Raw genomic sequence first — 24,536 nt, forward strand, 5'->3', positions numbered from 1 at the left:
ACTAATTATATATCTCAGAGGAAAAGAAGGTGCTTGTAGAAAAAAGAAAATAAATCCGTTCGTGTTGTGAGATTGATTGCACACTACTCACACTTATTTATAAATTATAATGTACATGGCTCTTGCATGACTCTGAGTATGGTCACATGAATTCTTGTTTCAAGGGAGTATTCCTTTATGAAATGTGAATGTATGGTTGAACAAAGACATTTTGTTCTATCTGCTTATAAGTGCTTTATAAGTGCGGTGATAACTCTTCATTTTTTTTTTTGATATGTCTTCTTCTTCCCAAACTTGGTAATTTTCAGGAGTCTAATAATAACTGAAAACCATTTTTAAAAAGCTGCCAAGAGAGCCTACTTTTCTGTCTGATTTAACTAATGTAGCTATTAGATTTAATCTGTTTAGTTGGGGAAAAAATTAGTTTGTGACTGCAAATGGCTGTCTGCATTAATTACATCCAAATGAACAGGACCATTTTTAGAACTGTTTTTATTTCTATCAATTTTTCTTTACTCAGCTAAATATTTCCCTATCAGTATCAGTTAAAAATCATAGCTAGAGAAGTTTTGAGACCCCGTAGAGTGTTTCCTATACACACTTATTATGATTCTCCAGTTGGAAATTCTAGAGTTCATAAGGCTAGAGATGGGTAGGTCTGAAGTTCACAGGGTCAAGCCGGGCAAACAGGAAGTTGGCCATCACTGGTATTCAGCACAATGTTGCCCTCTTGAATCTAAGCTCACTTTCCCATCAAAGTCTTGCAGATGGTTGTACGAGGCCTTCCCAGATGATCAAAGATAATTTTTGCTTGGAATCAACTGGTTGTGTAGATGTTAGTTCTATTCACGAAACACCTTTACAGCAGTATCTCAGTCTCTGTGGAATTGAACAACAATGACTATAGCCTAGTAAAACTAGTGTATCTAGTTATTATACCTTCCTTGCCATTTCAAAGGATCCTTAGTGAATGACCTGATAAGGTTTCTTCTGTGTGCTCAGTCAGGACCTCCTAAGGATTCCTATCTTAGAATTTATATAGAAAAATTATATTAGAAAAATGTATTTATATGGTCTTATACTGTGCCTCTCAGCATAGTCTTGAGATCCCAATCATTCTTAGTTTCTTTAGTGCCTGTTATGACAGGAAGCATATAGTAGATCAATGGGACAGCATTCTTTGCTCTGCTGCCCCATGTCCTTTATCATACAGTTGAAAGAAATTAAAATTCTAGTTTCCTACTTTACCTATACCCACCACTGTTGAGTAACATGGTTTCTGGTCTTTAATCCCAATTCCAGAACATAGCTGACTGTGTTATGGACGTCCACCAATCTTTATCTATTTTCCTCATCTAAAAGTCATGGAGGGTAAAGGAGATTATTTCTGACTCAAGAGTGGCCTGAATATATATGAAGACATAGAAATGGCAGTGATAAGGAAGTGTGGAGGGTATGTATACAAGAAGGTTAGGTGGAGGGTGGCAATGGGGATAGTCTAGGAGAGAATCATCATACCAGAATTATGAATATAATTTTAATTAAGGAGAATGGATGGAATATCCTCCTGGTAAACATGGAGTAGTCTACATTTTCATGCAATGTATATATACAAGGAGGCTAAAATCAATGTGTTATGCTATAATTCCAGCTTATAAATTAAGAGTGAGTGGAGGGATAGAAAGCAAAATGCTTACACTTTGCATAGCATCTTCAAGGCACTGTTCTCCTTCTCTCCCTGTGTGTGTAGTCACAGAAAGTCTGATATTTATGTCCAGGTAAAGAAACAGAGTGTTCTTTGCTCCAGAAACTACATAGCCTCAGTGTACTACAGGGCTTCAGAAATAAGTTCCAGAAGCCTGGAGGTAAACTTTCCTTTTATTGGTGTTTATGGGAAACCTCATTCCAACTACTTGCTGTGGTGTAGTCAAATCTACTGGAAGTTTCCAAATTACTCACTGTACCTGATGAGATCTTTAAGTAGACAATAGATTCTTTTCAGCAAATGGGCACCATTCCCCCCACTGTAACTAGGTTTTGGCTAATACTATGGAAACAGGAGTGATGTTCACAGCTGTTACATAATGACCAGGGAGAGAGGGTATCTGCTACTCCTCTTTGTTTAACCTGAATATTTTTAATGTGATTTCAACTGCATACATTTGGGTTATTTTAAAACGTTTAGAGCCTGGAGAGATAGCCTGGTGGCTAAGAGTTTCTATTGCTCTTCTAGAGGACCTGAATTTGGTCCCCATGCTCTATGTTGGGTGGCTTACAACCACTTGGATCTTTAGTTCAAGGTATCTGATACAAGCCTCTGGCTTCTACAGGCACCAACATACACAGATATACAGGCACATCGACATAGATTGAAAAATAAAATTCAATGTTCATAATTACAAAAGAGGTAACTCAAAGATATCAGATATAACATAAATGTTTAAAACGTGTTAGAAATAATAAAGTCAAAAGATCTGAAGAATGGAAGAAGCAGAATTATTTGTACTTGAAGCAACAGCATTGAGAGGCTCAAGTCGACAACAGAGATATTACTGTAATGGAGAAGAGAAGTAAGCAGCACTTTCACAGAAGAGAAGAAGATGAGTCAAGATGGAAATAGTGAAAATGATAGGGTTTTGGGGGATGAAGAAAAAAAGTTGAGTTCAGCATGGACAGTTACATAGTTACTGGAAGAGCCATGGTGACCATTAAAAGTGGCTGTCAGAGGGATGGGTATAACCTTCCACATCCCTTTCAATAAATCATGTACACATTCTAGCTTGAAACAATATCAGTAATTAGTTATATAGTCAGGGCTCGTTCTAAAGTAAGGCTATTTACTTTGTATTTTCTGTTTATTTTGATTTATTTTCCTACCTAATATGATGTTTGTATGTAACATGTTAATTATATTTCATCCATTTATTTCAGGATCTAGACTGTTTTCCATATGTTTCCTATTTGAGATGATGTTTACAAGGAAAGTTTTATAAGTGCAGACATTTGTTTTTCTTGGCAGTTAGAAAACTCTGAAGTGGAGGATTGCTGTCCTTTCTGTAGTCCCTAGGATGACCCAGAGGTCAGATTCACCTTGGCAAGCATAGCTGAATCTCAAGAGCACGCTGAGCTGTAGTTCAAGTTTGGGCAGCTTCTCAGCAGCCAGTGCAGCCTTCTGCTCTGCGTGGACGAGTTGTCCCTTCTCCTGGACTTTACCACCAGGACACCTGGCACGTCTCATCATAAACATTTACATGAATTATGCTGTGGAGGCATAAATGACCTTGCACAATGGACACATGTTTGCATAGAAAACAGGTGTCAGGGTGTGACCAGGACACTTTGAGTGTCTGCTACGAGCCACCCTTTGCCCAGTTAATGATTTCTATCTCTGTTACCTTTTGCTGGAGTGATCTGGGTGTTGATGAACATCAGAACTCATGAATTGGAAAGGCCAGAATCAGAAAGGTCTTTTGTCCCTTCCCCAATGCCACTTTTAGCTTTATTCTGAAGAAGCCTCTTTTTTCACCCAAGGTGAAAGTGGCAGTTTTCCTGATTGTAACCTGCTGATTGTTAGAGACAAAAGTATCCTAACATCACATGGCAGGGAACTGTTTGATGGGCAAGAGGAATAATTTATTCATACCTCCACTTCTGAACCTACCCTTTCTTTTCTCTTCTTTTCCTTTCTTTTCTTTTCTTTTCCTTTCTTTTTGAGGAACTTGGAAATTACAGTTAATAATTTTATCAAAGGGTGTCAAGACTAGATACAGGGATATAGTGTGGTTTAGTATCGCAGACTCCATTTGTTCAGATACTCTATAACGGTCCATCCTCATCCTGCACCCTGGCACCCCCTCAACCCAGCAGTCACTCTATTCCTTCCCAGTAAGGTTGCCAGACATCATATACAAAGCTGAAAGGGATTTTAATGTGAGATAGACAGTGAATATGATCTGTGTTTGAGTATGTTTCAGATATTAGGTGGAACAAAGTCTAATCTTTTATGTTAGACTTAATTCAGATTTAATCAAGCATGTCATTTTTCTGCTTGTTAAATCTGATGACTCTAAGTGAAAAGCATTTTTGAGGAGGTACAACTAAATTTGGGCATTTCATCATGTTATGCTCTTATTCCACAGGGTATGGATACAAGCTTCTCTCATCCTTAAAAAATGTAGTTTAGGCACTGGGAAGATGGATCAGTAAATTAAGGCATTTGCCTCTAGCCCTCACTACCTGCATTTACCTTCTGGACCACACCCAGTGAAAGGTGATAACATACTCTTACCAGTTGTCCTCCTAATTCCAAACATGAATCCCTGATAATTTTTTTATTAAAAGCAATGGCCAAGTATTTAATTTTTATATTTAAAAGCATCATTCTCACACTCATGTGTGGTGAGATGTTGACAGCTTGAGTGTGACTTCTCCCAGTTACTGTGGGGAAGTACACTCTTCTATATCTTAGTTTGTGTCTAGAAAAATGGCCTACAGGGAATGGAAGTTCACGTTCAGCTTGCTTTATGACTCACTCCTATCAGTATTTGTCATCCTATCAGCTACACAACTTCCCTGAATTTTAATTCTAGTATCTAGGAACCCATCCTCACTCTATGTGTACTGCATTGACGCTGCATATACAATGAAAAAGGTCACGGACAGACATCATGATCAAGTGCACCACAGCAATTGATATATTTTCAGCTGGGCTGTGAATATTTTAGATCAAGGATTCTTAGAGCAAACTGTCTTTCCTATTATGGGGGCAGTCACATTGTGTTTCCTCCAGGACCATAAAAAAAGGTGGTTCTGCCTCAGAATGGAATAGTTTATTCACTGTTCCTATTAGGATCAGGCTTCTGCGAGCAATGTTAATTCCAATCAGTTTGACTCATTATTCCTCAGAAGATTGAAGCCCGGATATTTTTCCTCAACAGATAGGAATTTCATATGACTTTCAAGGTCACACAGCAAAATTTGCCATAGAGAACAGAGTGTCTAAAGAGAAATTATTCTAAGGGTATTTGTCTCTAATCTTACTTCTTAGCTAGCCAATTTCATGTAGCCATGCAGGCAAACGGATGTAGCTAAGTAAGTTATTTCCAGTACATTAAAATAAATGCCCCAAAGCCCGTGTTATGTTGCTTTCATTCAGGAAAGATGATACACTAAAATACCAGAACCCTTTTCTATCTCTTTTAAATTAGAGGAATATACAATTATTATGTCTGCTATCTTAGCCCCCCTCCAAAAGCAGTGCAAATTGCTCTAGTGGCTAAATGTGAAAACATGAATAAAGCGTGATTTTCAACATTCCGCTTGGTATTGTCCATGTCACATTCCTGTGAGGAGGACTGTCATCCGTTTAGTTACAGGACCATTCCAAGACCCCAAAGGATATGTGAATTCAGCAAACTCCGAGTCCTACCTAGACTATGCTAGTTTTCCTAAATGTGGAACCCTACACTAACATTTAATTTATATATTTGGCGTGGTTCAAAAGTGTAAAATACAGAAGGAGATGGGAGAAAGGATAAATAACACTAAGAATGTTTGAAAAAGCTATAAGGAATTATTTTATATTTGCCTAAAATTACATATAGCAGATATGAGCATTATGTGTGTACTTTTAATGAAGTTATGCCACTTGGGTTGAAAATGCTTCCCGTAAGAGCTATTGACCTATTACCAGGCGTGAGAGTTATTGATTAGGGGAGTTCAAGAGACTCCCAAAACAATATAGTCAATTGCTCTTACCACTGTTTACCTCCCAGAGGCTGAAAGTTAAGTCCCTGCTGCTGAAAACACCACACACTTCAGACGCAGAACTTGGAATATTAGAGTTTGTTCTGAAAGTCTCCTCCTTTTCACCCAGCATTTATAGTACCAGACGGTGCTATGCAAGCTGCCTCTAGAAAGAAGCAATCAGTAGTCCCACCCAGTCGTCATGCCTGTGAATTGCAAGACTGCCCAACACAGAAAGATACCCCTAAAGGTACAATAGTGGCAGTCATATCGTGATGGTAACCAAGACTTACACACTCCAGAAGAGGGAAACCAGGCTTGGTACTGGAAGCCTAGGCAAACACCTTGGCATATCAACGTCATAGATCTTATATGGGAACTTACTACCTCTACTGTATTAGATGAGCATAGTTCCTAACTGCATTCCAACATACCCTTATGTCCACAGGTGAGTTATCTCCCATTCCTCATTAAAGAAGTCTCCCTTTACAGCAGGAAATTACTTCAGAAAGTCAAAGCTAAATAAAATGCAGATACAAATGTATGCAGGAGCCTTCTGTCAGTAGTTATAGCTACAATAGAACATCTGAACCTGGGGCTCAAGGAACATAGCAGAAGAGGAGGTAGAAAAGTTTCAAGGGCCAGAGGACCAGCGATGGTGTCTTCTAGAAATCACAGGGAAGGTACACCCAGGATATCTCAACAATAGGGCTATCTGAACAAGACTTAAAAAGTGAAAATACCAATAGGCATGCTAATATTGAAAAGGACAGCATCACAGAGGCTCCCTTAGACAAAGAACTGTAGGCAAGACTTCTGAGAGAGGGAAAATTCGTCTTCCCAAAGGGAGAGCAAAGTACACACAAGTGACATGAAATGGACTGAGCAAGTTGTTTTACAAAGAGTCTATCAAGTTGAAAGAGTGTAATGAATATAGGCACGATTGGAGGGAAGAAAGGAAAAGAAGAAAATATAATTATACATTCATTAAAATTTATAAAATAGAAAAATAAATAGTATAGTTTTAGAAAGAAAGTATACAATAAGTAATAATAGGATAATTGTGGCAGAATACTTTAATATAATTATCACCAACACTCCTCAAGATATTTTAATAAAAGCCCACACATGCCTAGTCAGCCTGGAAAAGAAGGTGAATGGTATCTAAATAGGTGCATAGCTTATACAGTATGGAAACATTAGAAGAAGAGGTGATTCAGACTCCAGGTGCCAGTGGGACGGACAGCACAATATTTCACCATGCTACTCCGAACTGTGCACAATTTGAGATATTTACATTGTTTATTTCTGTTTACTTCCCTTTAATACTCTCAGATGACAAGTAAATCCTGGAGAGTTAAAGCATAGACAAGGAAGCCTACAATCTCCTTTCCTTGGTGGTTCTGTTAGACTTGGCAGTAAGAGGAATGAAGTCTGTAGAATCTGCCACATGAATTAGCAGATGGTATTCTTTGAAGGTGACATCATTTGATGTGGGGAATCTGGGATGTTAAGTCAATATTGTCTTTACTGTCCTCCACTCTGTCTTGATATTTCTCTCTACCTGATTACATGGATAACCCAGAATTCCCAAGGCCTGTGATAAGACCTTTGTCCTCAGGTTCGCAAAGGCAAGAGTTAGATGTATGCAAGTTTTACTCTCCACCAGCCTTCCCTTCCTAGTTATCTTGTGGAAGCTTCTCTGCTTGGCTTCTCAGATTAACTGATTGATAACTTGCCTGGCCAATGAATTTTCTCATGGTACCTGCAATTCCTCAACTTCTCACCTAGCTGAAAAAACAATGAGACCTCTCATAAATCCTTTCCATCATTACTTCATTTCTAAAGCCTATCTCAGCTGAACATCAAAGTTACCTTCTAGAATCATCCCATCCACAAAGTATACTTCAGCATGCACTTCACAATGGGCTCTGCCCAGGCTGAAGGCGATGTGTTCATATCTTAACTTGAGAACAAAATAAATATATGCCAGTTGTAGACCCATGAGTACTGGGAACATATTGAGAATCACAATCTCAAAAGAGGGAACCTCACATGTAATGATGCTATCCCACAAATGTCAGGCCCATGAAGGACATTTTGACTTGTGCGTATGTGAGTATGTGTGTGTTGGGGGAGAGGGAGGGTGTTGTTGCTACAAGTGTATGTATGAGTGAAAGCTCTGAAAATAATCCAGACAAAGTCAAGCGACCTGTGAGGATTTATGGAAAAGAGACCCCAGATTCTGGAGTGTGTAAATGAAAAGGTTTTTCTTTTTAATCCTTATGTATATTTGCATCAGTTCCTTCTTAGTATGACTGGGATTTACTCTAAAGATAGTCTTCAGTTCTCAGTGAGCAGGCTGCTGCTGTGCCCTGTGTACTCCCTCAGCATTCACCTGTAAATGCCACTTCCTAAAATAGCTGTCACTCTGCCAGAGGGCTTTTATCTGTGGATGCATCCTGTCACCCACACACAAGCAAACCAGAAATACTGAGGTAATAAAGCTCGAGCAGCCCTCATCCAGTGACTCCAAGAAGTTCTTGGACACTTACCACTTCCACCATGTCCCTCAGTGGGATGACTCTGAAGTCAACCTTCTTGGCAAACCCCTCAGAGCTCCAGGGTTGGTTGAGTGCTGGTCCTCAGTGGTCCTGAGAGTCATTGACCACTTAGTTCATCTGTGTTTCCTTCCTTTCTCACTTCGTCAATCCCTACTAGAGTTTTCAGTGATCCTGCTCCCGGCAACCCACCCTAGCTTTTCTTTGGATCTGTTTCCTAGTGATTAAAAAAAGTCTTTATCCTTGGTTCACTCTAGATTTTAACATAACTAAGGACTCATGAAGCTAAAGATGGTATTGGGTAAAATAAAGAGAAGAGGTTTGACAGGTAAAATGAGACATCTATCTATACATTAAAGATTTTAGATGAATGTTTTCGCAGCTGTTTCTGAATGAATTTCATGTCAGAGAGTGGTCTGAGACATTAAGAAAAGTACCATTCTGATGAGAACCCCTTAGGAACTAGATATGTGCCTTGCAGTTGAGGGAGCAGTAGACCGGTGACTAACTCTAGTTGTCTATAAGCCAAGATGTAGAGAGTAGGTAATTTACCATTCTAGGACCGAAAGAGCTGAAGGGGTTTGCAACCCCATAGGAAGAACAACAATATCAACCAAAGCTCCCCAGAGCTCCCAGGGACTAAAATACCAACCAAAGAGTACATCTGGGGGTACCCATAGCTCCAGCTGCATATGTAGCAGAGCATCACTGGGAGGGTAGCCCCTTGGTCCTGTGGAGGCTCGATGACCCAGGGTAAGGGAATGCCAGGGTGCTGAGGAAGGAGTGGATAGGCAGGTGGGGGAGCACCCTCATAGAGGAAGGGGGAGGGCAGGAGTTAGGGGATTTGTGGAAGGAAAACTGAGAAGGGGGATAACATTTGAAATGTAAATAAACAAATCAATAAAAAATGAAAAAACAATTAAATCAACCAGATACTGGAGTCTTAGGCTTTCCCAAGGGGAAATTTCTAATACATTTGTTGACAAACTGATGTTTCCAGTAGGATGGAATCTGGTTTTGTGCGAAAGATTGTGTGTGTGTGTGTGTGTGTGTGTGTGTGTGTGTGTGTGTGTAAATATATGTTCTTAAGTCCTACAACTAAGGCCACCTATGGAACAGGTAGCTGGAGCGAGGAGCTTGATTTCTGTGTCCGTAAAGTAGGACTGCTGGATTTAGCATACAAAAATACAAGATACCCTGTTAAATTTGATGTGGAGTGGAACAAAAATTATTTCAAGCACTCCCCCAATACTTATTAGGTGTGTTTATATATGAAAGTATCAATCATTTAGTTAAAAACCCAAGGTAGCTTTTCTGTTTCATCTGACTACCACACTTCCAACAAACCCTCAGCACCACGGAAGAATAAAAATAAAATCCTCACGGTATAGATTGATTGCTTTTCTCATTGTTGTGATAAAATACCAGGTAAGCAAGAACCTACGGAAGGGTTTTTTTGGCCGATTATTGGAATGCATCTTGCTCAACACACTCCATTTTGGCCAGAAAGCCAGGGAGAGATGAATGTTGGTACTCAGCTCATTTTGTCCTTTCCTCCCTTTTTATTCAGTCTAGATTCCAGACCATAAGATGGTGGTACCATATCCAGGGTAAGACTTCCTTCCTAAACCAGACCTCTGGAAACAACCTTATGAGTATAGTCAGTGGTCCGTCTCCAGGCTGATTCCAAATCCACTGATGTGGATGATGAAAAAGAAACATCTCAATGTGATGCTGGTAGAAAAGGAAAATCTTGGGATAGAAGATAAAGGGGTCACTGGACTCCCACACTCAGCTAGAACGTTAATGAAAATGCAATGCTTTACTTATAACCTTCAGTTAATTGATCTATTGAACATACATTTATTGAGGGCCTTCTTTTTACCAGGGAAAATTCTAAGTACATGGCAGAGAGGAATGAGCAGGGAAGACCAAGCTCTTAACTTCACAATTGTACAATTTAAAGTTGAACACAATGAAACTTTGAAATAAGTTATGGTTCTTGCCTCAGCTCTTGTTGGACAATATTGTGTCAGAAATTGAAAAAGAAAGAAAGAAAGAAAGAAAGAAAGAAAGAAAGAAAGAAAGAAAGAAAGCAAGCAAGCAAATATTCATTTTGAGTAGTTGAGTATTTTCAATCCAGAGTTGGTTGACTCCTTGGGTGTAGAATTCATGGATGCGTAGAAAGTTGTTTATCTACATGGGTTTACTCCATTTCTCAACGGGTTTGAAGCCACATGCCACTTTCCTGTTTCTCTGCTTCATTCTTATACATTTGCTTCCTCTAGTTACAAAAGAGACAGGTAAGGTATGATGATGGCCATGACTCTGGATCTGGTAGAATTAATAAAGCACATAGCCTCAAATCCAGAAGCCATCCACTTTGGGTACTACATTACCATCACATATGATGTTTTAAAGAAAAAGATAAAAGAAAGGAAGAGATGTAGGATTGTTTGAACTCCTGCCCCTAGAACTTAATTCTCCTATGATTTCTTAAACCTTTTGACTGTGTTCTATAGGAGCTAAAGAATGAAAGAAGATGATAAACCATAGCTACATGGAAATACCACATGTTGTAGAACTCTACCTCTCAAGGAATAATGAATGGAGTTTAATAAAACATTGGGGAAATTGAGGTCTTCTGACTGATTGCCCATCTTTAAATTGAGTATCTTTGGGGAGACTTTTGTTTTTATTTATTTATTGTCTTATTCTATAATAATGTAATTCACTTTGTAAGCATATTCAAAGAAATATATTTGATAAAGAAGATGTCACCTTATGGACATCAGAGGATGTGTATTTAGATATTTCTCTGCACTTCTCATGTTTGTCTGTAACATTGGCCTCATACAAAATGCTATGTAAGCAGGTTGACAGTTCGATGCTTCTTATCATATGCTCCCTGTTCCCTTTGCTCTTTTATGTTTTTCCCCATCAGTGATATTACTGAGTTATTCCCCAAATAGAAAATTAAAATGTTATACTGTGTTCAGAGTAGAAGAAATGGAATCTGATATCAGCAAATTGGGCCTTTTCAATTGTCCGTGACTTGCTAGCTGTGAGTCTATTATCAAAATTTACTCCTGGAGATGGTTTTCATAGTTGTTGAATATATTTTAGCTCATTTTCCCCCTTGGGATCAGGCAATATGGCTCTCAGAAACCAAAACCTCTTGGTTCTGTTTTATAGGGTAGAGTAGTAACCATATCTCAGGCCAGTGCTTGAATTCTGAGCATTGCCTGACTTTTTAAGAAGGTGTACCTATTAATAATAGAATATGGCAGGAACAGGAAGCATTAGGCATAGTTGGAACTTTAGCCTCTTTTAAAGTAGGAGCTAGAACAGCCCACTTCTCCTTCCCATTCCTTAGAAAGTTAGATGGTAATATTAAAGTGAACTTGGAGGCAAGACTCATGAGGACTCCCAAAATTCCCACATAGGCGGAGGTTTTCTGCACTTTTGGTGGGGCCTTCCCTGACGCTGAACACTATTGCCGTTTGTCACTGAGTCTATAGAATTTTCATGGTCACGAAAGCCCTACTGGGTTATATCCCATGTCTACTATCTTTGCTTTTCAAACCCTTGACTCTGGGAAACTTATAATCCAAATCTGCATATAATTTATAACAGGGTTTCTTCTTTCTTTTGTTGAATCCTCACTTGGGTCAAAATGTCTTAGTCATCATGTTCACTGATAGAAACAATCCCCTAAACTTTCATTGTTTGTTCCTTTGAATAACTGTCATTGCACAAATAGCAGCCCTCCCGCTACACTGGCTCATTCAGCCATTCATTTTCATGTACCTGAGATGTTTGCTTACAAATGCTACAGTTTTAAAAGAACTCAAGCCTTGCAGATTCGATTAAGTTCTGCAAAAATAGCACACTTGGCCTTCCTGTAGCATAGGAAGCATAGCATAGTTCTATGTTTATTCAAGAGAACCGTTGTACCAGAAGAGCTCTGAATTAAGCCAGAGTGATACTGGCATGTCAGAAGCAATGTGAGCCCTGATTTCCAACAACCACATCACACATCCTGTCTCCAGTGGCTTAAAGCTAACTCTACGTATAGCATAAATATCTACATACATTATTTTATACTGCAGTTCAGGGTAGTTAGTTAAGTATGGGGAAGGAATTGTATTACTTTGCCTCAGCATTTCGATGTGTTAAGATTGTTCTTGACAAAATGTTGAAGGGATGGTTAATTTGTTTCAGACAGAATGCTGTAATTCCTCTTGGCTCAGCAGGGCTGGACCACCCCTTCTGATTTTATAATAAGAAAAGAACACAGTACCTGCATTCACTCCTCTGGCAGTCAGCTAGCGATGTGATTATGTTATTTTCTTTGTCAAGCAGTATCATTGCCTTGTCTTCATTAAGTTGTATCACTGTGGTTTTTTTTCTGTAGTATTAAAGGAAGGCACAGTTTTCTCTTTTTTAAGCATATGGCATATTATAGTCCCAGCAGAATGTATTATTCAATCAAGTTTGCTGAAATTTTTCTCATAGAAATTCTGCTAGGTGATTGTGTTACATTCTTACATGAAAAGTATATTCGAGAGCAAAGGTTTCTTTCTTTTTAATTACTGGTGGGGAGTTCACATGTTACTTGTGCTTTGACATCCATATGGTGGTCAGAGAACAACTATGTGGAATCAGTTCTCTCTTTCCATCCTCATGTAGATTTTAGGATAGAAGGAAAATAATCAGGCCTGCACAGCAACTGCTTTACCCACTAACTCATCTCTCCAACCCCAAGAAGAACATTTTTAGATCCCACTTTTGCAATAACTATATGCAACTATGAGGTCAATTGTTGCATGTAGCTTTGCTACCCCACTAAGCTCTGGGAACGGACCATGCTAGCAGCCCCCACCCACCCAACTTCCCTCAGATGCATGGATAAAAGACACAGGCAGTTATGCCTTTTGACACAATTCCTGGGAGCTCCTTGTCTCCCACCTTATTAATATTCTTATTTCTGCACCTCCTACTTGTCCTAAACTTTAATTTCTCAGTTATATCCCTGATTCCCTGCCTGTAGGAACATCCATAGGTCACCACTCTGCCTGAGATTTCACATGTCTCGTCAATTTTTCTCCAACAGAAGCGTGGCTAACTGTTTCTCCACCCTTGTATTTCTCTGCTTATCTCTAGGGACCCAGAAATCCTGACCATCCCTTCCACCCAACAATGGCTGCTTTACTGACAGATCAAGGACTAATTGGGGAACAAGACCTTAGCAGCAGGAGCTCCCCTACACCTCACCTTTTCTGTCCAACAAAAATTTCAAAACAAAAATCCTTTTTCAGATATAAATTGAACAACACAATAGCAATCATGCAAATTACAGAGTGTGATATACAAATGACATCGCATCTATCATATTTGTCAATTAGATAAAATACTCAACTATCATCATTCCTAACTTAAAGAATTATGATTGTATCCCTAGATTATGTTTAAATTGTAGCCTATAATGCCATCTGAAAACCACATCTTCAATTCTATAACCTCTATCAATGTTAAACAACTTGAGTTTAATTATGAGACTAAAACTAGTCTTTAATGCCATCAGAAATATGAAAATATGAAAATGACTTAAGCATTATCTGGGTATATAGGAAGCACCAAACATAGCTTCTCAATTTTAAACAGTTATAAAGACAGCTGACTACCTGAACAGCCCCCTAATTCCTCAAAATGTTGGAGTATCAATCTTCAGCCTTTGCTTTTCACCCTCTTCATCCATCTAAGAGGACAGCTTCAGGCTACAGGTCGAGTTTGAGTGGGAGATGTATTCTAAGACCTGACATGGGGACCACTGCCTACCAAGCATCATATTATCATGTCAAAGTTTGGAAGGTTCCACAGGGGCAAATGGGACCAGTGAGTCTTCAAACCTGGACTTTCTACTGATACAATCCTAGTTCTGTTCTAATCCATTGGTGAGGTAAACTCATTCAATAAGGAAGAACCTCCCTAGAAAGTTACTTCTCTTGTAACACTGTTAGGCCATGCAAATTACTGAACTATGACTTTGTATGGTTATTTTTTCCATCTACATTTCATGCACTCAAAGGTTAACCCCCATAATATCAGGCAGTGGGAAATTTAAATGGGAATCAGTCAATAGCTGTTAGGGCTCAAGGACTTGGCCCTCATGAGTAGATTAATGTAATTTCATTTATATACTCCAGATCTCATATCCCTGAGTTAGTTCTCATGAGAGTGACTTGTTATAAAGTGACTTTGCTTTCCAAATATTCCAATTTCTACATGTAAACTTCTTTCCATTTCTTTTTTGTATGCAGTAAAAATCACACTGTCTGGTCCATCCAGCTATAAACATCATAAACGAGATAAACTTCTTAAATAATGAGCTTGCAGCTTTAGGCATTTGTACAAAGGTAGAAAGTGTTTATTCCAAATCTAATCAAGTAACAAAACTAATTTTGAATGCATTAAAAATTACTCAAATTCAGATAAATTAATAAAATTATACTGATGTTTTAATAGTTTAACTAGTGTGTTATAGTATAATTTGATGGTTTACTCTTCTTGATCATTATGTGTAGAACATTTAAAAATAATTGGTTTTAAAATTCATTATTAAAAGATCTTTTAACTCATTAAGTGATGCCTAGCTATGTACGAATGTATACACATTTACATAGACTATAGAAATGTTCCAACTCATCCATTGACTGTGAAGACTGAATGAAGTTAGGTGATGGCTGTGGATGATGATAATATATTTATATTACTATAAATTAAAATCTATACATGCATGAAATATTTTGTTCTGATGAGAAAACTGAGTCGCACAAAACACTTGCCCAGGACTGACAAAAATAAAATACATTCTTTTTCAGGAAAGTCTTAATCATGACTATTAGTGACAACTATAAACTATAGATATGAGTAAAACAAGATAATAGGGAAATATCTCCAGTTTTCATTGTACTAAACCTGGAAACTTTACACCCCCCAACCCCAGATTCCCTACTTCCAAATTCATCCACCTTCACTTTCTCTTGCTCTCTCACTCTTGGGGTGCAGACGTGGGGAAAGAAAGACAACAAAGTCAATACAGGCAGATTTTTTTATTACATTTATGCAAAGAAAACAGCAAAGATTAGTCAAGTACTGATTTAGGATTAAGTAATGAAAGTTATAAAATTTACATCAAATTATACTTTTTTGACAACTCTTTTGAAACAAGTTATAAATCCTACAGAAGATAAGAAATGTTAATACTCAATGGACAAGGAAATTTAAATTGAATTGTTGTGAGAGTTGGTGCATGGCCCACAACTGACATGCTTTTACTTGATCAGAAAATAAAAATAACAGAGACCTTTAGACAATTTGGATTAGAAAAGTGAGTTAGAATTCAAGAAGACATCTGATTCCACTCAATCAGCTAAGAGGGTGTGGAAAACAGATAGTATTTTAGACTGAAGTAAAGCCCCTTGAAGACCTTCAGGCATAAAAATCCATATGAATTCATACTGCCTTCATCATTATGGACTTCTATCCCCAGCATAGTACCTGGCATACAGTACTTTCTCAGTAAATGCCTGAAGAGACAAGATATTCTTGCAATACTACTTAAAAACTTATGGAAAATATTTATACACATATTTTATATTCATTATTTTTTCTTTTGGTCTATAAGCATAGTGGAGTCCAAAGAAATCATTGCTGCTAGTGCCCATTTTTAAAGATTCGATTTGCTCTGTATTTTTATTTTAAGCAAATGTATTATTTTCAGCTTTGAAGATAAAAACACCGATGCATAAAAATAGTGAAACAGTGATGTAAATTAAAATGAACACCTGAGAAAGAAAACCAAGCAGATTTCAAGGTTTGTTATTCTCGAGTAAACCTGTGCTTCAGATCTTAAACTCCGAAATCCATAGTTATTTTTTAGACTCCATAAAACATGCCTGCGGTTGACTACATTGTTGAAATACATTTTCTATGTGCTTGGCTCTATTCTATAAACGTACTGTCATATTCATTCCTGTGCGTTGGTACTCAGTAGCTGCTTTATCTTTAATATTGGAAAAAATTCGGGAGAAATGGGTTTTGTACTTTGGATATAATCCAATGTGAGATCACTCGAAAGCATGACTTTAAAACAAAGAAACACTTCCTTCCCTTGATTGCTTGTTATTAATGCGATATTAGCCCAACATTTCTCTACATATATACCATGGAATGGATCCTGTCCTTCTCAGAATATTTGGATACTTCATTACAGAAACTAGAGGCTCTTGAATTTTCTATAGTTACTCTTTTGTTACAAAAACAAGTGTCTTGGCCTGATGTTGCATGCCTGTAATTGTAGTAGTCCTGGAAACTGAGGCAAGAGGATCCCAGGTGCAAGACATGCTCAGCCTGGGCCAGGGAGACCTTATCTCAAAATAAATAATGAAAAAACAAATTTAATGAGCATAAACTACAAAACAACCCAAAGCAGATAAATAAAATTATAAATGTGATTATTTTGACAGTTTATCGGGAGAAAACCTACAGTCGTTTTCAAAAAGCTTTTGATGAGCATGATTCATTAAAAAATGAGTTGGGCTAAAGTTATTGTATGGTTAGTGAATTTAAAGACATATGGAGTAATTCATCTGTCCTGGAGTGATAAACAAAATTGAGGCCAGTATATGAGGATGTGCACATAGCAATTCCTGGTTTTTGCTTATCATCTTGAGACTCTTCTAATGATTCCTATGGAGACAGACAGTATCTTCCCCACTCTGTGCTTATAAGAAAAGGCTTATCACAGGTTATGGCTAACAAATACCTTATTTTCTCCTTTCTTCAATCTTTTCAAGTTCCCTGGTTTGAAGTTAGGTTTCCTGCTACATAGTCTACAGTCTGGTATCAGTGTATGCCATTTTGCCTGGATGTCTTATTTAAGACTAAACATTTTATTTTCATTTTGAATATCATCACAGCCAAATAACAAACCCCAATAGTGTGGTTTAAATATATCCTCCATAGGCCATGCAAACTTGAACCCCCAAAAGTCTTCCCGGGATATGGAGCCTAAGGGGAGGCATTTGGCCATGTGTCCCCACCCTCATACACAGATATTTTGCCATGGTGTGTCTGCTGTTGTGGGACTAAGCTTGTCTTCTGTTGTAGGTGTCCTTTCACATCCCTTACCCTTCCCTCCTCTCCCCTTATGTTTTCTCCCTTCTGTTCTTTCTTCTCTCATGTTATGAGTCAGTCTGGCTGATATTGTACTCCCGTGCCTTCAGAACTGGAGAAAAACAATTCTGCTCATTATAAATTATGCAGTCTTGTATTATGTCAAAACAGTTCAAAAGTCACCTATGAAAGAGAAGTAATAATAAAGATAAACTTCAATCTATACTTTCAGAATCTCGAAAAATATAAGTATACCATTAATATAAGAGAATATAAATTCTAAAAGATGCTCTATATCCTTCCAAAAGCAGCCAACTTTCTGATGATAAGTCAAAGTAATATATTAAAATTAGAAAATGTATGAAGTTGTTGAAATCTTTAGTCTTTTGCAGTTATTTCTGATTCTGGCTTCTACACACACACACACACACACACACACACACACACACACACACACACACCACCTATCTACACAATTGCAGCATTGTGATCTTCAAAATGGAAGTAAACAATATTTGAATCAATAATAACTTTAACTAACTCACCCTTTCCTTTGAGATGGTGCCTATGCTAACTTGAGTCAAACTTGTAAAATGATCAGTCTGTCCTTGAACTCCTGATCCTTGTGCGTCTGCCTGCTAAATATACAATCTATATTATTTACATTTCTTGTATGCTTATTCATCTAGAGGGGCTGGCTAGCATGAGGGTGTTAACAGCAGCTCTTCATGACATATGCTTGTGATTACATTTTTAAGAGTGATTTGACTCAGTAGTAGATGTTAAAATTATAAAGCTTCACTTTTCTAAAAAAAATAATCTCTCATTTAAGAGATATTTATTATATAACCATCTTCCTGCCCAATTCATTTTCTTAAAAATAAAATAATATGTTTTTTTCTGGAAAAATATTATCAGAAATTTTTAACAGATGGCATACCAGAATCTGCAGTCTACTTTGTTTTACCATAGAGATATGATGAGTCACTCAAACCTTTCTCTAATTGATGATCATATCTATTATATATACTATGATATTATGAATTTATATTTAATATTTCTCCAAGTTTTATGGGGTAAAAATTCTCCAAAATCTCCATAGTCATATCTTCTTGTATGGTAAAGGTCTGATTAGTGGTCTGTAGTCCCTAGCTACCTTCAGAATAGGCTGGGTCTTAAAGCATGACTCGTGGATTTGGGCTTTCAGCCTTAGTCTCTAAACTATGAGGAAAGAGGACATGCAGGTTGAAATGGCTACTAATGGACCGTAATTCCATCAGGACTGGGTTGACGATGCTTCAAGGTGGCTTTATTGGCTAAGTTTCCTGGAGAACAATGTACTAGAGAAGGCATGGAATGATCTGTGTTTATAATTGGCATTTCAAAAGTAGGTTTGTGAGTCTGAGCTTTCAATCCATGAGATCTAAAGCTCTATATAGATAGATCTTGTCTGAATTGAGTAAATGGTACCTAGCTGACACCTGCTGCAGAAAAGAATCATTCGTTTGATGTGTCAGAAACCCCTTTCTCATGTCTGATGTTACAAATGTTCTGTTATGTGGTGGAGAGAGAATAGGAAGAACATACTTTAGCTTTTCTTATGTCCTATGTCTGTTTATTGAGAGAAGACATTTACAAGGATTTCCAGGCTTTGGGAGTAATAAGAACATATGTAAGGCAACATCTGTTCCTTTAAGGATCCTACAGTCTAGTACAGCAGTTCTCAACCTGTGGGTCACGACCTCATTGGGGATCAAATGACCCTTTCACAGGGGTCACATATCAGATGTCCTGCATATCATATATTTACATTACAATTCATAACAGTAGCAAAATTATAGTCATGAAATAGCAACAAAAATAATTTTATGGTCAGGGATCACCTCAACATGAGGAAATGTATCAAAAGGTTACATTAGGAAAGTTGAGAATCATTGGTCTGGTGGAAGAAAGAAGATATAAATACATGCTAAATTTAATGGCCATAGAAAAGTCTAGAAGTCAGTAGAATTTGAGTTCATCATTAGCTGTGTTAAGGAGGTAAAAGAAATTTCAAAGGTATGTTACAAAAGAATTGAAATCACACTGTAAATACTTGGAGCAAGGCTACATATAATTTATGAGTTTTTAGCATATGTCCGGAGATACTTTATTGTGGTTAGGATCACAGGTCGGTATACTTTATGAATTGTTTGAGCTGGCTAAGTATACCTTATCAATGGAGCATGGCAAGTTATAGTTATGAGTGGCTTAGCATGGGTATGTATATTTATGAGTAGTTACAGCACTAATTCTAGGTATGCTTTCAGAGAGGTTAGAGTTTGGGTAGATAGACTTTGTGAGTGGTTTGAACATTGCTAGAGAGATTTTATGGTGATTAGAGCATGGTTAGGTATATCATATGAATGGTTAGAGCATGGCGAGGTATATTGTATGGGTGGTTAGAGCATGGTTAGGTATATTGTATGGGTGGTTAGAGCATGGTTAGGTATATTGTATGGGTGGTTAGAGCATGGTTAGGCATATTGTATGGGTGGTTAGAGCATGGTTAGGCATATTGTATGGGTGGTTAGAGTATGGTTAGGCATATTGTATGGGTGATTAGAGCATGGCTAGGCATTCCTAAAGTGAGTTCAACAAGAGCTTATTGTAGACCCTAAGCCAGTTTCTTGTAAAATTCTTTCAGCTCTCTGTATGTTTGAAAATTGCCATAATAAATGATGAAAAAAGACTACAGCATGCAGCAGGAAAGTAATAAACTATTCTGACAGCCATTTAATTTTCATGCGATGTGATAGAAATAAAATATGAGAGCGAAGTTCTATGAAAATTTTTATTTTATTCATTCTCTTCTCTATTTGATCAGAAGATGAAAGGTGTTTAATGTTAGAAAATATACTGTGCACCCATCAGCAAATACCAGAATTTCCAACTCAAGTTGACTTAACTGTAAGGAAGGGGATTATTATTCAGAATAGGAAGACAAAAGGTTATTCAATTCAATTTCTCACAAACCCTCTCAGAGGCCTAAGTACCTGCTAAGCCATTACAACACCGTGCGAGCCTCCTTCCTGTGTCTCAGTTTGCTGTTTAGTTTGGAGTTAGTGTCTCCCTGTGTAGCATGGGATGGCCTCATAGTCTGGATCCTCTTGTCTCCATTATGGGATGCCTGGGTTGACAGGTATGGAGCACCGTCGGTTCCCATTCCTCAGTCTTGGCCTTTTTGCATTCTAGAAAACTGTTAGACCTTTTTGACTTGACTTATGTTAAATATCCACACTTGTTCTGGACCAACCTCTGGTAAAAAGACAAGAAGGAATGGGGCCAGGGTTTGTGAGAGATTCATGATGGCTTCAATTCATGTTGTAGAGCGTAGAGTCAGGTGACCACTGTAGGATACTGAAGAAACAAATACTTCAGGATGGGGAATAGGAGGTATTAGTGTGCAAACATCATATACACGGTACTTTAGGAAAATTTGTGAGCATATAATACATTCTAAAATATAATCAAATTATAAAGTTAAGTTTTTCCACTGACTATGATAATTGCATGTTTAGTTGAGAACTATGAAAAGATTAAAGAAAATAATCATTTATAACCAGCACTTATAAATAATCAAGGTGAATATATTGACATTTCCTTCTAACATGTGCACCTTTATAGTAACATACAATATTGTATTCTATTTGCTTTGCTCTAATTGTTTTGTTGGAAAAAATTCATTTGGCATAGATGAAGCCAAATTACACAGTCTTTCTAAAAACTAGATTGTTTTAAAAAATGTGTATGTGCCCAAGAAAGGCATCGAGTCCTCTGGAACTGGAGTTACAGGTGGAACCAACCTAATTGGATGCTGAGAACCAATCTTGAGTCCTCTGTCAGAGTGCACATGCTCTTGGTCACTGGGCCATCCTTTCAGCCCTATATTAATATTTTCCATGCTTAGTATGTGTTGTCACACTGTGCTTGCCTGTCTTTACTCCTCAATTTATGTAAGGAATACCCTGATTCTAAATATGTCTACTGTTGGACAGCAACTACTTTCAGCAGGAGCTGCGTTCTCCGACAACTTTTAGGACCATGGACTCCTCAAGACATATAACTAACTAACTACAGACAAACAAATAAACAAATCACCCATGTTCAGCAACATCTTCCTGTTTTCTTTCTTTATTAGATTTTTCTTTGCTTGAGAATAGGCATGCAGCCGAGTATGGTGGCTTTTGGCTCCCTTTAATACCAGCACTGCAGAGGCAGAAGCAGAGGGTTGGGGTAGAGACAGGGACAGGGGCAGGGGCAGAGGCAGGGGCAGAGGCAATTGGATGCATGGATCTCGGTGAGTTCAGTCTGGTCTATAACAGGTTACAGCCCAGTGAGAATTAAAATAGGAGAACATGTTTTAAAATTTAAAAGAGAGAGAACTAGAGAGAGGAGAGGGGGGGGGAGAAAATGGAGCTGTGTAACCTGTTATTTCTTACTGCTTTCTAAATATAGTCGTGACTCCTTAGCCCAATGTCTACGAAAGGTTTAGGACTTAGTTAAGCACGTGAGTATTTGGCTATGGAGTTCTGTGTAAGTTAAGGAGTGCATGTGAGAATTAGAGTGAATGAATGAAATGAATGGGGACCCAGTATCTGTCCATTTGGGATGGGATTTGTTAAGGGCTTATTAAGTCTGTAAAATTTGCAAATTACTTCATAAAAGTGCTTTATAGGCTTTGGCACCTTAATGATGTTTACCGTAGTTTAGAGGAGACAAAGGCCTCCAGTCTTGTGGCAGTTGCCCAGAATCCGAAGCAATTGTGCATGCAATTATATAATTAAGTTATTAAGAGTAGTAAGACATTTACACAAAATGGACTTTGAATTGTTTTAAACTCTGTTATCTGGAAAGGTTAACAAGTCCTTCAACACCGGTTTTGTTTTTTAATTCATCTTTGCTTCCGACGTGGCCATATTTTGTTCCTGTTAAGTAAATAGGAATTAGGAATTTTCTTTATAATTTAATATTGTGAGCTCAGTTCAGCCAGGTAAAGGATCTTACAATTCAAGTTTGTGATGTTAGAGAGAAAAGCACAGCCCATGCCAGTGTAAGCTGCTTGGGAGAAAGGCTATTTCATCCCTTGAAGCACATTTTCAGTCCAGGATCTGCAGGAGATGGTAGAACCGGAAACTTCTCGGAGGGAGGGTTAACGCACCGTACAAATGCGAAGGATCAGTATTAACAAGTGGGACGTTAGTTCCCTGAAGGTTGGCACAGGCCATTTATGATGTTTAAGTAGATGAAAAGATGAAAAGTCTGTTTTACTTTAGGCATATCTGTTCCCTTCCTCTAGAGGGACAGAGGCACAATCCAGGTTGGAGGTGACTACCCCTCCCCACCCCCATGCCATACTCGTGAGGGCGACTGTGGGCTCAAAGCATGCTTGGGAGTGGGGGTGGGGGACTTGTCGCTTGTCTATGTTAAATTTCAGATATATGCTAGCTCTGTTTTTTTTTTTTAAACTGGGGCTGCTGGGAGTCTCTCACTTAATTATTCTTTTTATCAGTGCATTTCAGATGGACTAACTGGAGGGATCCCAGCAGGGAGCTGCTGCAGCACTGGATGTTGCTAGGGCATTTTCTAGTGCTGATAAGACCCATGAAATCTGTCCTCTTCCTTTAAGGGGTCTAGGAGCAGGAAGGAGGTGTTCTCAGAAAGCCCAGAGGATTCCATTAAGAAGAAAGGTACCTGGAAAAGTGGCTATCCATGCCCTGCCTCTCCAGCTTTCTCCCAGGGTTTTCTTTCCCTTTCTTTCTATCCTTCCTTCCTTTCTTTCTTTCTTTCTTTCTTTCTTTCTTTCTTTCTTTCTTTCTTTCTTTCGTTCGTTCGTTCGTTCGTTCGTTCTTTCGTTCTTTCGTTCTTTCGTTCTTTCGTTCTTTCGTTCTTTTTTTATGCTCTGGTTTTGTGTGTGAAAACTAATAAGGAAACATTCCAACACTCTCCATATAAAGTGATCATGGGGAGTTTACTGGGTCCCAGAAAGCTGTGATCAAGGGATCAACCCAAGGTGTGATGCAGAAAGAGTCAGGAGAGTTGAAGTCTGGCAGTGCAAATAAACCTCAAGTTACTTAGGAGCTTTGGAAAACCAACACAACTCACCGTGGGGTGCCCAGCTTTGATTTCACTCTTCCAGATATTCATAGTCCTCTGTTTGGGTTTGCATGTCAAACCTTTTTCTTTCTTTCTTTTTTTTCTCCATCTTTATTAACTTGGGTATTTCTTATTTACATCAATTGTTATTCCCTTTCCCGGTTTCCTGCCAACATCTCCCTAGCCCCTTCCCCTCCCCTTCGATATGGGTGTTCCCCTCCCCATCCTCCCCCCATTACCACCCTCCCCCCAACAATAACCGAAGATCATTGCCAATCTACCTTTTCCCCCCTCACAGTGTCCACTTGGCAAGGGGTCGTATAAAGGGGCAGGTGTTACAATTTCAATATTAAATTCATGTGGAAGTTCGTGTGCAGGAAGATTGGCTCTTGAAGATAAGAAATTGATGGTTGTTGATTTGGGCTCCTATTTCATCGTTTTCTTCCCACAAGTTTTCTTTGACCCACTGATATTTGAGGGTACACTTTAAAACCAGCCTGAAAACATTGGCAGTCTTCTAGACCTTGGGCTTTCCCCTTTCACTGGAATAGATATTTAATCAGATCCTATAGGAGAAACAGAAAGCTCGAGTTCCTAGTTCTCCCCCTAATGAACATCCTCTTTGACTTTGCTGGCTGTAGGTGAATCTGGCTGTCCTCAAGGGGTCTTCCCACCTTGTACCCTTACAGCTTGTTTCACCTGGGTCTCCTTATGTCTCCCATATAGATCCTGGAGACAGAGATTCGTTCCTGCTTCCCTCAACTATTTACCATTATTAGTTTTCTGCTGAAAGGAAAACCCATCATCTCCTTGGAAACAGATTAGTTTATATGTTCTCAGATTATGTCACCTAGAATTAACTGGCTTTCTTTCTCATTTCTTTGTCTCAACTAATAAAAATCATAGCATCATTGT

The 24,536-nt window shown here is 38.3% G+C and overlaps 1 protein-coding gene and 1 long non-coding RNA gene across 11 annotated transcripts in view; one reads left to right on the forward strand and one right to left on the reverse strand.

Annotated features, from left to right (window-relative positions):
• Positions 1 to 24,536, forward strand: part of Macrod2 (mono-ADP ribosylhydrolase 2) — a 2,017,257-nt gene that overhangs the window by 958,735 nt on the left and 1,033,986 nt on the right. The gene's annotated exons all lie outside the window — the stretch shown is intronic.
• LOC134486163 (uncharacterized) lies at positions 20,306 to 24,425 on the reverse strand. 4 transcript variants are annotated; one of them, XR_010064916.1, is made up of 3 exons: positions 23,220 to 24,417; positions 20,522 to 20,783; positions 20,306 to 20,433 (listed from the first exon to the last, which is right to left on the reverse strand). It is a non-coding gene; the product is annotated as an uncharacterized LOC134486163 (long non-coding RNA). The 4 variants fall into 4 exon arrangements; XR_010064917.1 differs by having other exon boundaries at positions 20,522 to 20,885; XR_010064915.1 differs by having other exon boundaries at positions 20,306 to 20,783; positions 23,220 to 24,425.

This window comes from Rattus norvegicus, chromosome 3 (genome assembly GCF_036323735.1).
Source record: "Rattus norvegicus strain BN/NHsdMcwi chromosome 3, GRCr8, whole genome shotgun sequence".
In the NCBI taxonomy this organism is placed as follows: Eukaryota; Metazoa; Chordata; class Mammalia; order Rodentia; family Muridae; genus Rattus; species Rattus norvegicus.